Consider the following 12,867-nt stretch of genomic DNA (forward strand, 5'->3'; position numbering starts at 1 on the left):
CTTTGTTTGGTGCATGTCTGTCTAGTGTCCTGTCATTTCTGCTTCAGGGACTGCCTTTAGCATTTCTTGTAGTACAGGTCTTAATATTTCCTTTGGTTTTGAAGAATAGCTTTGCCAGATAGAGAATTCCTGGCTAACATTTTTTTTCCTTTTAGCATTTTAAATATGTCATCCCACTGCGTCCTGACCTTGATTGTTTCTGCTGAGAAATTGACTGTTAATCTTACTGAGAATCCCTTATGTGTGATGAGTGTCTTCTCTTGCTTCCTTCAAGATTCTTGAATCCTTTGTTTTTCAGCAGTTTGATGAACTGCTGTGTCTTGGTGTGGATTTTTTGAATGTATTCTGCTTGAGTTCATTGAGCTTGTTGGATGTGTAAATTCATGTCTTTAATTTGGGAAGTTGTTACATTATTTTTTCACATATTCTTTCTGCCCCTTTTTCCCTTTCCTCTCCTTCTGGGACTTCCATTAAACATATGTTGGTATTCTTGTTTTTTTTTTTTAATGTTTATTATTTATTAGAGAGAGAGAGAGAGAGACAGAGAGAGAGAGGCAGAGACAGAGAATAAGCAGGGGAGGGGCAGAGAGAGAGGGAGACACAGAATCCAAAGGAGGCTCCAGGCTCTGAGCTGTCAGCACAGAGCCCAATGCGGGGCTCAAACCCATAAACAGTGAGGTCATGACCTGAGCAGAAGTTGGATGCCTAACTGACTAAGCCACCCAGGCGCCTTGTATGTTGGTATTCTTGATGGTTGTCCCACAGGTCTTGTAAGGCTGCGTGCACTTTTCTTCACACTTTTTTTTTTCCAGTTCCTCAGATTGGATAATTGACATATCTTCAAATTTACTGATTCTTTCTTCTCAAAGCCTGTTCAATCTGCTGTTGCAGCCCTCTGCTGAATTTTTTGTTATACTTTTCAGTTCTAGAACTTCTTTTTGGTTTCTTTTTATCATTTGTATTTCTTAATTTATTGTCAGCATCTGTTGAGATCTTTCTCCTGGTTTTCTTCAGCTCTTTGACCATGGTTTCCTTTGGCTCTTTGAGCATGTTTTTTTTTTTTTTTTTTTTTTTTTTCAACATTTTTTATTTATTTTTGGGACAGAGAGAGACAGAGCATGAACGGGGGAGGGGCAGAGAGAGAGGGAGACACAGAATCGGAAACAGGCTCCAGGCTCTGAGCCATCAGCCCAGAGCCCGACGCGGGGCTCGAACTCACGGACCGCGAGATCGTGACCTGGCTGAAGTCGGACGCTTAACCGACTGCGCCACCCAGGCGCCCCTCTTTGAGCATGTTTAAGACAGGTGACTTAGTCTTTTTCTAGTAAGTATAATGTTTGTGCTTCTTTAAGGAGAGTTTTTGTTAATTTCTCCTGTGAGTGGTCCATACTTTTCTTGTTTCTTCGTATGCTTTGTAATGTTTTATTGACAACTGACATTTTGGATATTATGATGTGCTAACTCTGAAAATCAGATTCTTCCCATTCTTCAGGTTTTTGTTGCTTGCTCTGGGTTTTAGTTGTTTGTTTAGTGAGTTTCTAGACTATTTTTTTTTTTTAAATTTTTTTTTTTTCAACGTTTATTTATTTTTGGGACAGAGAGAGACAGAGCATGAACGGGGGAGGGGCAGAGAGAGAGAGGGAGACACAGAATCGGAAACAGGCTCCAGGCTCTGAGCCATGAGCCCAGAGCCTGACGCGGGGCTCGAACTCACGGACCACGAGATCGTGACCTGGCTGAAGTCGGACGCTTAACCGACTGCGCCACCCAGGCGCCCCTATTTTTTTTTTTTATATATATGAAATTTATTGACAAATTGGTTTCCATACAACACCCAGTGCTCATCCCAAAAGGTGCCCTCCTCAATACCCATCACCCACCCTCCCCTCCCTCCCACCCCCCATCAACCCTCAGTTTGTTCTCAGTTTTTAACAGTCTCTAGACTATTTTTATATAGACTTTATTCTATGTTGTGTATTGTCTGTGAAGCCTTTGTTTTAGTGGCCAGGAAATGTGTTGACAGAGATTTCCTTGAGCACATGGAGTCAAAGAAAAAAAGAGGAATCCCCCCCCCCCCCCCCCCGCCCCCAGTCTTTGCAGATAGATTCTGTGTTAGGGCATTCCTTCAAAGCTTGGCCAGGCTATTTATTGACAACTCTGTCTTTGCCTTCACTGCCTGCATGTGCTGAGCCTGAAAATCAGATGTAGGTGAAAGTTTAGTGTCTTTTCAGGGCTTTTCCTAGAATGCATTGTATCCTCGGTGTGGTTCAGGCTTCTTTTATTCCCTGGTGTGTGTGAGTGCTTTTCAGTGCTTTGACTCACCCAGGACCCTGTCTCCCAGCGTTTCTTTACAGGCAGTCAGCCACTTGTTGTTTTCTTACTTTGGTGCAGTCAGCAGCAGATTGTTTATCTCCTGAGATCTGTGCAGAGTTCTTTTTTTTTTTTTTTTTTAACTTTGATTACAGAGTTTTTTGAATATAGGTAAATAGTATAATAAGATTTTGTGTGTGCATTTTATTAACACAAAGCCAGTCGCGTTCCATTTATCTTACTATTTATCCACTTATCCTTACTATTTTGATGCAAATCCCAGCCATCATATTGTTCTGTCTGTACATATCTCAGTTGAAGGTTACTATATGTGCTGCCGAAGCGAGCACTCTCAGTTGAAGGTTAATACAAAAAATAATATCTTTTAAGAAAGAATAGACCCATAATATCATCATCTCATTAAATTCTCATCATCTCCTATTGAAGGAAGTACATGTATTCCCTTGTCTAGTTATCCAGGGATATAGTGGGAAACAACAACAACAACTGAAATGTATCTCTTTGGACATCTTGTTAAATCAGTGATTCTCAGCTGGAGCAAAATTGCTGCTTTTCACTTGGCGGGGGTTGCAGGGCAGAACCTGGGCCATTTGACAATGTCTAGAAACATTTTGTATCATTCTTATCGAGGGAGGTACTTCTGGTGTCTTTTGGGCAGAGGTCAGAGATGCTCCTAAACATCCTGTATTGCACAGGACAGGACAAACCTGTACAACAAAGAATTACCGTGTCCAAAATGTCAGTCGTGCTGAGGTTGAGAAGTCCTGTGTATAGTCTAGATCCACAGCTACTATTTCAGTCAAGGAGATTGCTAAAATGTGGTGGCATTGCAATAAAATGATACGTCACACCTCCTTTTTATTTAATTTAATTAATCTATCTATCTATCTATCTATCTATCTATCTATCTATATTTTAGAGAGAGAACACAAGAAGGGGAGAGGGGCAGAGGGAGAGGGAGAGAGAATCTTAAGCAGGCTCCATGCTCAGTGCAGAGCTCAACGTGGGGCTTGATCCCACGATCCTAGGATCATGACCTGAGCTGAAACCAAGAGTCAGATGCTCAACCAACTGAGCTGCCTGGGTGCCTCATTACATCTCCTGTTTAGTGATAGAGTATGCGCTTACAAGTCTTAAAATATTATAGGATGAATATTTGCAAAACAAAAGTCATATGATTATGTGAACTGAAATATTTGGATCACCTCTACTTAGCTTGTAGAGGAGAGAATCAAGTGCTTTGTGTCCTAGTTCTCATTGCTACACATTTTATAGTCTCTTCTCTCTTGCTAAGATTCTTGACATAAGTAGTTGTCTGTGTGTGTGTGTGTGTGTGTGTGTGTGTGTGTGTCTGTCGTTGTTGTTTTTGAAGGTCAAGATTCAAAAGAGGATACCCCTTACTTGTAGTACCTGTTTATAGCCAGTAATGCAGTTCTTTAGTTTCTGAGGCAATACATTTACCCAGTTTTTAAAAAAGCAAACAATATACTTAACAAATTCATTAATGAGATGTTAGAAAGATAAAAGTAAATGGAGAGGTTTCCTGTACTGTGGCTTCTGATAAAGAAGTACTAATACACTGACTTTTAAGATTAGAATCCACCATCTGGTTCAGTTATAAATAATTTAGTACATATGTTAGAAAAGGCCTACAAAAATTGATTTAAATGCTTATGTGAGCATTTTGTTTATTTTTGTTTCATTTTACAGGTTCTTAAAACAGCCTCTGAGTCTCAGTTTTCTTAACTGTAAAATAAAAACAGTAATACCTTCCTTACAAGGTTGCTATGAGGCTTAATTGCTTGAGGGAGATGGTGCATATGAAAGTACTTCAAACTGCAACATGATGTGCAGATGTGAGTTTTCCTAAATGAATTTCTCTAACTTCATTTGGATAATATGGGTAGCAGATGGCTTTAGATAGATAAAATATTACTCTGCTCATTTTCAGAAAGAGTTGTTGAGTGTTATGTGTGTAGATAGCCCAGACTTACCATTGTTTGTCTCCCGTTTCTGCCTGTGTAAGTGAAAATTTTTACTTTGAGATGTCAAGTTAAGAGTTATATCTGTCTTGGGGCGCCTGGGTGGCTCAGTCAGTTGAGCATCCGACTTTGGCTCAGGTCATGATCCTCATGTTCATAGGTTTGAGCCCCACGTCAGGCTCCGTGCTGACAGCCCAGAGCCTAGAGCCTGTTTGGATTCCATGTCTCCCCCTCTCTCTGCCCCTCCCCTGCTTGTGCTCTGTCTTTCTCTGTCTCTGAATAAATAAATAATACGTTAAAAAATTTTTTTTAAAAAAAGTTGTATCTGTCTTGAACAAATAACCTGATTACAAAAATGGGCAAAGGATCTGAACAGACTTCTTCAGAGAAGATATACAAATAACACATGAAAAGGTAATAATATTCCTCAATTGGAAATAAACGAAATGCTCATCAGCTGATGCATGGGTAAACAAAATATCCACCAATGGAATATTATTTGGAAACAAAAAGAAATGAGATAGTGATACATAGTACAAATTGATGAACCTTGAAAACGTAACACTAAGTGAAAGAAGCCAATCACAAAAAAACATATGGTATAATCGTATCGTTTATTTCTATGAAATGCCCCAGGATAGAGGAACCTGTAGACACAGAAAGTAGATCAATGGTTGCTTAGGGCCTGGGGGATGTGTGGATTGAAGAGTGATAGCAAAGTGGAGCAGGATTTCTTTTGGGGGTTGACAAAAATGTTCTAACATTGCTTTGTGGTGATGGATGCCCAACTCTATGAACTGAGCAGTTCAGTTGGGCAACTCTATGCCCAACTCTATGATAATGAATGCTGTTGGGTTGTACACTTTAAATGGAATTTTATGGTATGTGTATTATATTTGAATAAAGCTTTTAAGAAAGTTTTGCTTGAATGGTAAACACGAGTCTTTAAAATATATTTTAAATGTATTTTGAAAGGTCATCCTTGCATATAGTGAAAATTCAAAATGCATAAAAGGTTATACTGTGAAAATCCTTTTTTCATCCTTGTCTTTCAGTCAGTTGGGTTTTCAGAGATATTCTGCACAGGTGCTAATAGATGTGTGTGCGTGTGTGTGTGTGTGTGTGTGTGTGTGTGTGTGTCTTTGTAAACACACACACACAAGTGGCAGACTGCTTTACAGTGTTCTGCATCTTGCTTTTTTTGTTCCTACTTTATAGAGATCTTTTCATATCAAAGCGCATATAGATTTAGAACCAGATTTTAATCTGTTAAATTAAATCATTGTTTGGAAAGCAAGAGAGAAACATGTTCAAAAGGCCTTTGTCTTTAAAGTAGTGACTAAAGTGTGTCTCTTCCACAAAATTTCCTCATTCCCCATATTTAGTGGGATTGTAATTTAATTTTGCTCCAAAGTAATGTTGTTGTTGTTATTTTTATTACTACTGTGGTAAGAATACCTAACATGAGATCTGCTCTCTTAACAAAATTTTAAAAGTACAATACAGTATTGTTCATCGAAATGAAAGGTTCTAGAGAACTTAATAATCTTATGTAACTGAAGCTTTATATTTGTTAAATAGCAATTCCCAATTTCCCCCTCCTTTAGCCCCTGGCAACACCATTCTACTCTCTGCCTCTGTGTGTGTGACTATTTTATAGACCCCATATAAGTGGTATCGTGCAGTATTTGTCCTTCTGTAGACAGCCTATTTCATTTTAGCATGATGTCCCCCAGGTTAGTCCACGTTGTCACATATGGCAGCATTTTCTTCTTTTTTAAGGCTGAATGATATCCATTGTATGTGTATACCACATTTTCTTTATTCACACATCGTGACTAATAATGCTGCAGTAAATGTGGGAGTGGATATATCTGTTTGAGATTCTGTTTTTCATTCTTTTGGAAAAATACACAGAATTGGGGTTCTTATATCAAATGGTAGTTCTCTTCCTAATTATTTTTATAACTTCCATACTGCTTTCCATAGTGGCTATACCATTTTGCTTTTCTAATAGTGCATAAGGTTCTGATTTCTCCATATGCTTGCCAACATGTGTTATTTTATTTTACTTTATTTTTTGTCTGATAGTGGCCATAGTCATGGGTATGAGGTGATATCTTACTGTGATTTTGATTTGCGTTTCCCTGATGATTAGTAATGTTGAGAATTTTTTAATATACCTGTCCGTCGTTTGTATGTCTTCTTTGGAGAAATGTCAAGTCCTCTGCCCATTTAAAAATTGAGTTACAAGTCCTCCGTCCACTTTAAAATTGAATTATTATTATTATTTGCTATTGAATTAATGGAATTCCATATATATTTTGGTTATTGACCCTTATCTGATATATAGTTTGTAAATATCTTTGTCTATTTCTTAGGTTATCTGGTCACTCTGTTGTGTTTTGGGTTTTTTGTTTTTTTGTGTTTTTTTTTGGCCTGAATGTGCTTTGTAGTTTGGTTTAAGGCAAATGAACTTAAGCTGTTCCCGTAAATTTTTTGATGTGCTCTTTTTGCTCTGGTAGAAGATAAATAGCAAATAAATTTCAAGAACAAAATCTTAAAGACTTGATTAGGTAGTGTGGTGTGTGGGGATGTTATCAATCAAATGCAATTGAAATTGGTAGAAGTTTAATGATATTTGTGAGATCAAAAAAGGAGAGAGGGAATAAATAATATTAACTAATGAAAGAGGATAAATAATTATTGATGCTGCAAAGATTGAAGACAGTAGACAGTAAAGTATTAATATTTGAAAATTTGAAAAATAATCAAATTCCTTGTAAATTTATTTATTTATTTAAAAAAATCTACAGAGTTTATTCAGATTTCATCAGTTTTAAATGCACTCATTTGTGTGGTGGGAATACGTATGTATGTATTCCTATACAATTCTATCATATTTTTGAATTGTGTGTCCATCACCACAATCAAAATACAGACTTTTTCCATCACCAAAAGGCTCCTTCTTGTTACCCCTACTCCCTTGCCCTCCACATTCCTAGTACCTGGAAATCACTGGCCAGTTCCCAATTTCTAAATTCCTTGTAAATTTAGATTTTCAAAAGTAATTCAGGAAGAATGTCATTCTGAGCAGTTCTGTAATCACTGTAGTAATGGAATCGGTAGTTACAAACCGTATCAAAAAGAAACCAGACCTAGATGGTTTTATAAGTAAGTTCTAAGCAGATACTCAAGGAAAAGAAATTCTCCAGAAAGCAAAGAAAAAGGGAACACTCATAGACTAATTTTAAGAAACCAGTGTAACTGGAGTGTCTGGGTGGCTCAGTCGGTTAAGTGTCTGACTTTGGCTTAGGTCTTGAACTCACGGTTTATGGGTTCAAGCCCTGCTGTCAGGCTGTGTGCTGACAGCTCAGAGCCTGGAGCCTGCTTCAGATTGGGCGTCTTCCTCTCTCTCTGCCCCTCCCCCGCTAGTGCTCTGTCTCTCAAAAAATAAAATAAACGTTAAAGAAAATTAAAAAACAAAACAAAACACTAGCGTAACCTTGATAGCAGCCCAGAGAACAGCATTAAAAACAAATATTGCGGTGCAGTTTCATTCATTAGTATGGGTGTAAAATCCTAAACAATATATTAAAACACTGAGTCCAGCATTGAAAAACAAGAGATCGTGGTCAAAATGGGTTTAATTTTTGCAAATATAATTTTTTCTTTTTTAAAATTGAAGTATAATTAATATACAGTGTTATATTAGTTGAACATGTACAATATGATTCAGTAATTCTGTACATTACTCGGTGCTCATCAAGATAGGTTTTTTTGTTTTTGTTTTTGCTATTATAGCTGGTTGTGTTGTAATGAGTACTCTGCTGTATAAAATGTTTTCGGATTTTTACTATATATTTTAGACCCAGATCATATCAATTTATACTTCAGCATGTGAATATGATGCTTCTTTCCCTGTGTTTCCAACGTTTCGTGTTTTAAGGAAGGAAAACTGTTTCTTACGTGGCAGGTTGCAAAGGTTGTTTGGAAAGTTCTGGTATCCGTTCATTTACCTTCCTGTAGTGTTAATATCTTAACATGGGACATGGGACAGTTATCACAACCAAGAAATTAACATTTCTTGCTAATTAAAATATATATATAACACTATTAATTAAACTGGAGACTGTTGAGATTTTGCCAGTTTTTCCATTACTGTTCTTTTTCTATTCCAGGATCCGGTCCAGCATCCCACATTGCATTTAGTTGTTATGTGTCCTTAGTCTTTTCCAGTCTGTGACAGTTTCTTAGTTCTCCTTGTTTTTATGGCTTTAACACTTTTGAAAAATCTTGGTCAAGTATTTTGTAGAAGGTTCCTCAATTTGTATTTGGTTTATTTTCATAATGAGAATGAAATTATGTATATTTTTGTGTGAAGCAATGTGTTTCTCAGTATATCAGTCCTACCAGAAGGTATATGCTATCAGTTTGTCTTATTACTGATGATGTTCAAGGCATGCATGGAAATTGGTTTTTTTGTTTGTTTGTTTTGTTTTTTGTTTTGGCTTTTGGATATCCAACTGTTGTAGCAACATTTATTGAAAGGATTATCCTTTCTCCCTTAAATTGCCTTTGCACCTTTATAAAAAGATCAGTTCACAATAATATAAGTTGGGTATATTTCTGGATTCATTTGTCCCTTTGATCTATGTGTCTTTCTTTGGCCAATACCACAGATTCTAGTATATAATAAAGACAGTTGATTTTTGTATATTGACCATGCATCTTATGCACTTGCTAGGCTCTCTTACTAGTTCTCATTAATTCCAGTATATTTTTTGTAGATTCTTTTGAAGTTTTATATAGACAAACATGTCATTTGTGAAGAGAGAGTTTACTCCTTATTCTGGCTTCATTTCACTACTAGGATTTACATGCTGTATAGGAGTGGTCAGAAAGGATATTTTTACAGTGTTTCAGATCTTAAGAGGAAAGCATTCATTCTTTCACTGTTAAGTTTGATGTTAGCTATGAGGGTTTTTTTGGATCCCCTTCATGAGATTAAAGAGATTCTGTTTTTTATTTTTAGTTTGCTGAGAGTTTTTGTCATTAATGGATGTTGCATTTTATTCAGATAATCATTTTTTCTTCACTCTGTTAAAATGGTGAACCAGAGGGGTGCCTGGGTGACTCAGTTGGTTAAGTGTTCAACTGTTTTTGTTTTTTTTAATTTATGCATTTATTTTGAGAGAGAGAGAGACAGCACGAGTGTGGGAGGGTCAGAGAGAGAGGGAGAGAGAGAGAGAACCCCAAGCAAGCTCCCCACTGTCAGCACGGAGCCTGACATGGGGCTTGAATTCATGAAACCGCGAGATCATGACCTGAGCCGAAAGCAAGAGTCGGACGGACAGTTAACCTCCTGAGCCACCCGGGTGCCCCATGTGTCTGACTCTTGATCTCAGCTCAGGTCTTGATCTCAGGGTTGTGAGTTCAAGCCTTGTGTTGGGCTCCATGCTGGACATGAAGCCTACAAAAAAAAAAAAAAAAAAAAAAAAAAGAAATTGGTGAACTAAAGTGATTGATTTTTGCATATTGAACCAGTCTGTGTTTCTGGTTCAACTTGGTACTTGGTTGTGACACATTATCCTTTTTATGTGTTGCTGCATTTGATTTGCTCAGGGTTTTTGTTTGTTTGTTTTGTTTTTTTAGGTTTCTGTGTCTCTGTTCGTGGAGGGTATTGGTCTGTAGTTTCCTTGTAATGTCTTAATCTGTTTTTTTGTTGTTGTTGTATTAGAGTAATTCTGGCTTCATATAATTTTTCTTTTCCTTTTTTTAAAAAATGTTTATTTAGAGAGAGAGAGAGAGAAAGAGAGAGAAAGAGAAAGCAAGCAGGGGAGGGGCAGAGGGAGAGAGAGAATCCTAAGCAGGGTGCACACCATCAGTGTGCACCAGTGCAGTGGTCTCATATAGACTCATCTGATAATCTCCCTTCACTGATGCTTTAAACCATTTATATTGAAAGTGACTATTGGTATGGTTTGATTAAAATCTACATCCTGCTGTTATCTATTCTGTTTTTTATTTTTCTACCTGCTGTCATGTTAATTGAGCATTTTAAATGATTTTATGTTTAAAAAAATTTTTTTTAATGTTTTTATTTATTTTTGCGACAGAAAGAGACAGAGCATGAGCAGGGGAGGGAGGGAGACACAGAATCTGAAGCAGGCTCCAGGCTCTGAGCTGTCAGCACAGAGCCCGATGCGAGGCTCGAACCCACAGACTGTGAGATCATGACCTGAGCTGAAGTCGGACACTTAACTGACTGAGCCACCCAGGCGCCCCAAATGATTTTATGTTTAATCTTGGCTTATTATTTATGTATTTTAAAAATATTTTAGAGATTTCCCTAAGGTTTACAATGTACATCTTTAATTAATCAGAGTCTACCATCAAGTAATGTACCCCTTCATATGTAGTGTAAGGATTTTACAACAGTATATTCCCTATTCCTCTTTACTACCCTTTGCTATTGTTGGCATAGTAAGTTTTACATAAGTTGTAAACGCATAGTACATTGCTACTCTTTTTTACTTACACTGTCAATTATTTTTAGAGCAGTTAAAGGTAAAAAAGGTAAATATGATTTTCCCCTTTCCCCCCCTTTCCAGTGCTCATTATTTCTTTGTATAGTTTCAGGTTTCTATCTAGTATATGTTTCTTTAGTCTAAACAATTCCCTTTAACATACCTTGTGATGTAGGTTTTCTGACAAGGAAGTCTCTCAGATTTTGTGTGGAAAAGCCTTTATTTTCCATTTCTGAAAGATACTCTGAGTTTAGAATTCTGGTCGATGCGTTTTGTTCCCTTTTTTTTTTTTTTTTTTTAAGCATGCTTCTCAGGTGTCATTATAATTTCAGCTGGCTTTTGTTTTCTGATGAGTTGTCAGATGTAATTTTTAATCTTTGTTCTTAGGTAATGTGTCTTTTTAGGCTGTATTTTTTTTTTTTTTTTTTAATATCCTGGGGATGCCTGGGTGGCTCAGTTGGTTAAGCATCCCACCCTTGGTTCGGTCCAGGTCATGATCTCTGGGTTCATGAGTTTGAGCTCTGCGTGAGGGCTCTGCAACGATAGGGCAGAGCCTGTTTGGGATTCTCCCTCTCCCTCTCTCTCTCTGCCCCTCCCCTGCTCATGCGTGCGTGCTCGCTCTCTCTCTCTCTCTCTCTCTCTCTCTCTCTCTCAAAATAAATAAATAAAATAAATACATCCTGGTTGTTCTGAGAGCTGCTTGGATCTGTGGTTGTTTTTCACTACCTGTGAAAAATTGTTAGTGGTCATTTTTCTACTATTTCTTCTGCTTTGTTATCTCTGTTTTCCTTCCGGGATTCCAAGTATGTGTATTTTGGAGGTATTTGTGTTGTCCCACAGCTCTCAGATGCTGTGTCCCTTTTTTTTTTTTTTTTGTCACTTAAAAAAGAAAACTTTGTGTTTTAGGTGGCTTATTTGCATTGGTCTCCAAGTTTTTTTACTCTCTCCTCAGCTGTTTCAAGTTACTGCTGAACTGGTCGAAGGCCTGTTTTTCATATTTAGCATTTCTCTTTGGTGGTTGTGTTATAATTTCCATCTCTCTGCTGAATTTACCCATCTGATCTTGCATATTGCCCACCTTTTCTATTAGGGCTTTTAACATATTAATCATAGTTTTTTAAAATTCCCTGTCAAATAGTTTCACCACTTGGGTCAAGAGTTTGGTTCAGCCAGTTGCTTTGTCTATGGGGAATGTGTTGTTTTCTTGTTTTTTGTATTCTTTTTTTTTTCTGTTTTGTTTTTGTTTAAAGTTGGACTTCTTATGTAGTACTTAAGAGATGAGCGAATTTTTTTATGTGTTTGAAAATCAGTACACCTTTCCTTTCTGCTAGGCCTTTACTTTTTGGAGTTTAGGTTAATCTAGTCAGGAGTTGGGCTTGAGTTGAGATTTACTGTTTCTGTGCTTCCCTTCAGTGTACCACAGGTTTAAAGTTCCTCAAGGCGATCCTTGTGTGTAGCATGGGGGCTGGTTTGACAGGTTTTTTCCTTTATATTTTTTAATGTTTATTTTTGAGAAGAGGGAGAGAGAGGGAAGACCTGTGGGGGAGGGGCAGAGAGAGGGAGACAGAATCTAAAGCAGGCTCCGTGCTGTCAGTGCAGAGCCCCATGTGGGGCTTGAACCCACGAACCATGAGATCATGACCTGAGCTGCAGTCGGACGTTCAACCGACTGAGCCACCCAGGCGCCCCGACAGGTTTTTTCTTAATGTCTGATCCATCCTAAGCTGTAGGTGTTTCCACTGTGCTGCCTCTCAGGGAGGGTCAGTCACTGTGATTGTGCAACTCTTCCAGCAATATTCTATCGGTCGTTAATGGATGCCTGTTAACCTGGTGGTGGGTGGCTGGGAGAAAAGGTTGCACATTTCGTATTGTTCTGATTAAATCCTCAGTCTTCGCTAGGCACTTCTCTGCCATCTAACCCTCTCTGCTAGATGTCATGACTTAGAATAAGCTGGAAAACACTGCTATAAATAGCTGAGCTCCTAGGGGGAAACCAACTCTAATTTTGTGATTTTATGGACTAT

At 37.8% G+C, this 12,867-nt stretch overlaps 1 protein-coding gene across 1 annotated transcript in view; it reads left to right on the forward strand.

Annotated features, from left to right (window-relative positions):
• LOC115503973 (S-adenosyl-L-methionine-dependent tRNA 4-demethylwyosine synthase TYW1) overlaps positions 1-12,867 on the forward strand; it is a 217,667-nt gene that overhangs the window by 91,103 nt on the left and 113,697 nt on the right. The gene's annotated exons all lie outside the window — the stretch shown is intronic.

This window comes from Lynx canadensis, chromosome E3 (assembly GCF_007474595.2).
Source record: "Lynx canadensis isolate LIC74 chromosome E3, mLynCan4.pri.v2, whole genome shotgun sequence".
Classification (NCBI taxonomy): Eukaryota; Metazoa; Chordata; class Mammalia; order Carnivora; family Felidae; genus Lynx; species Lynx canadensis.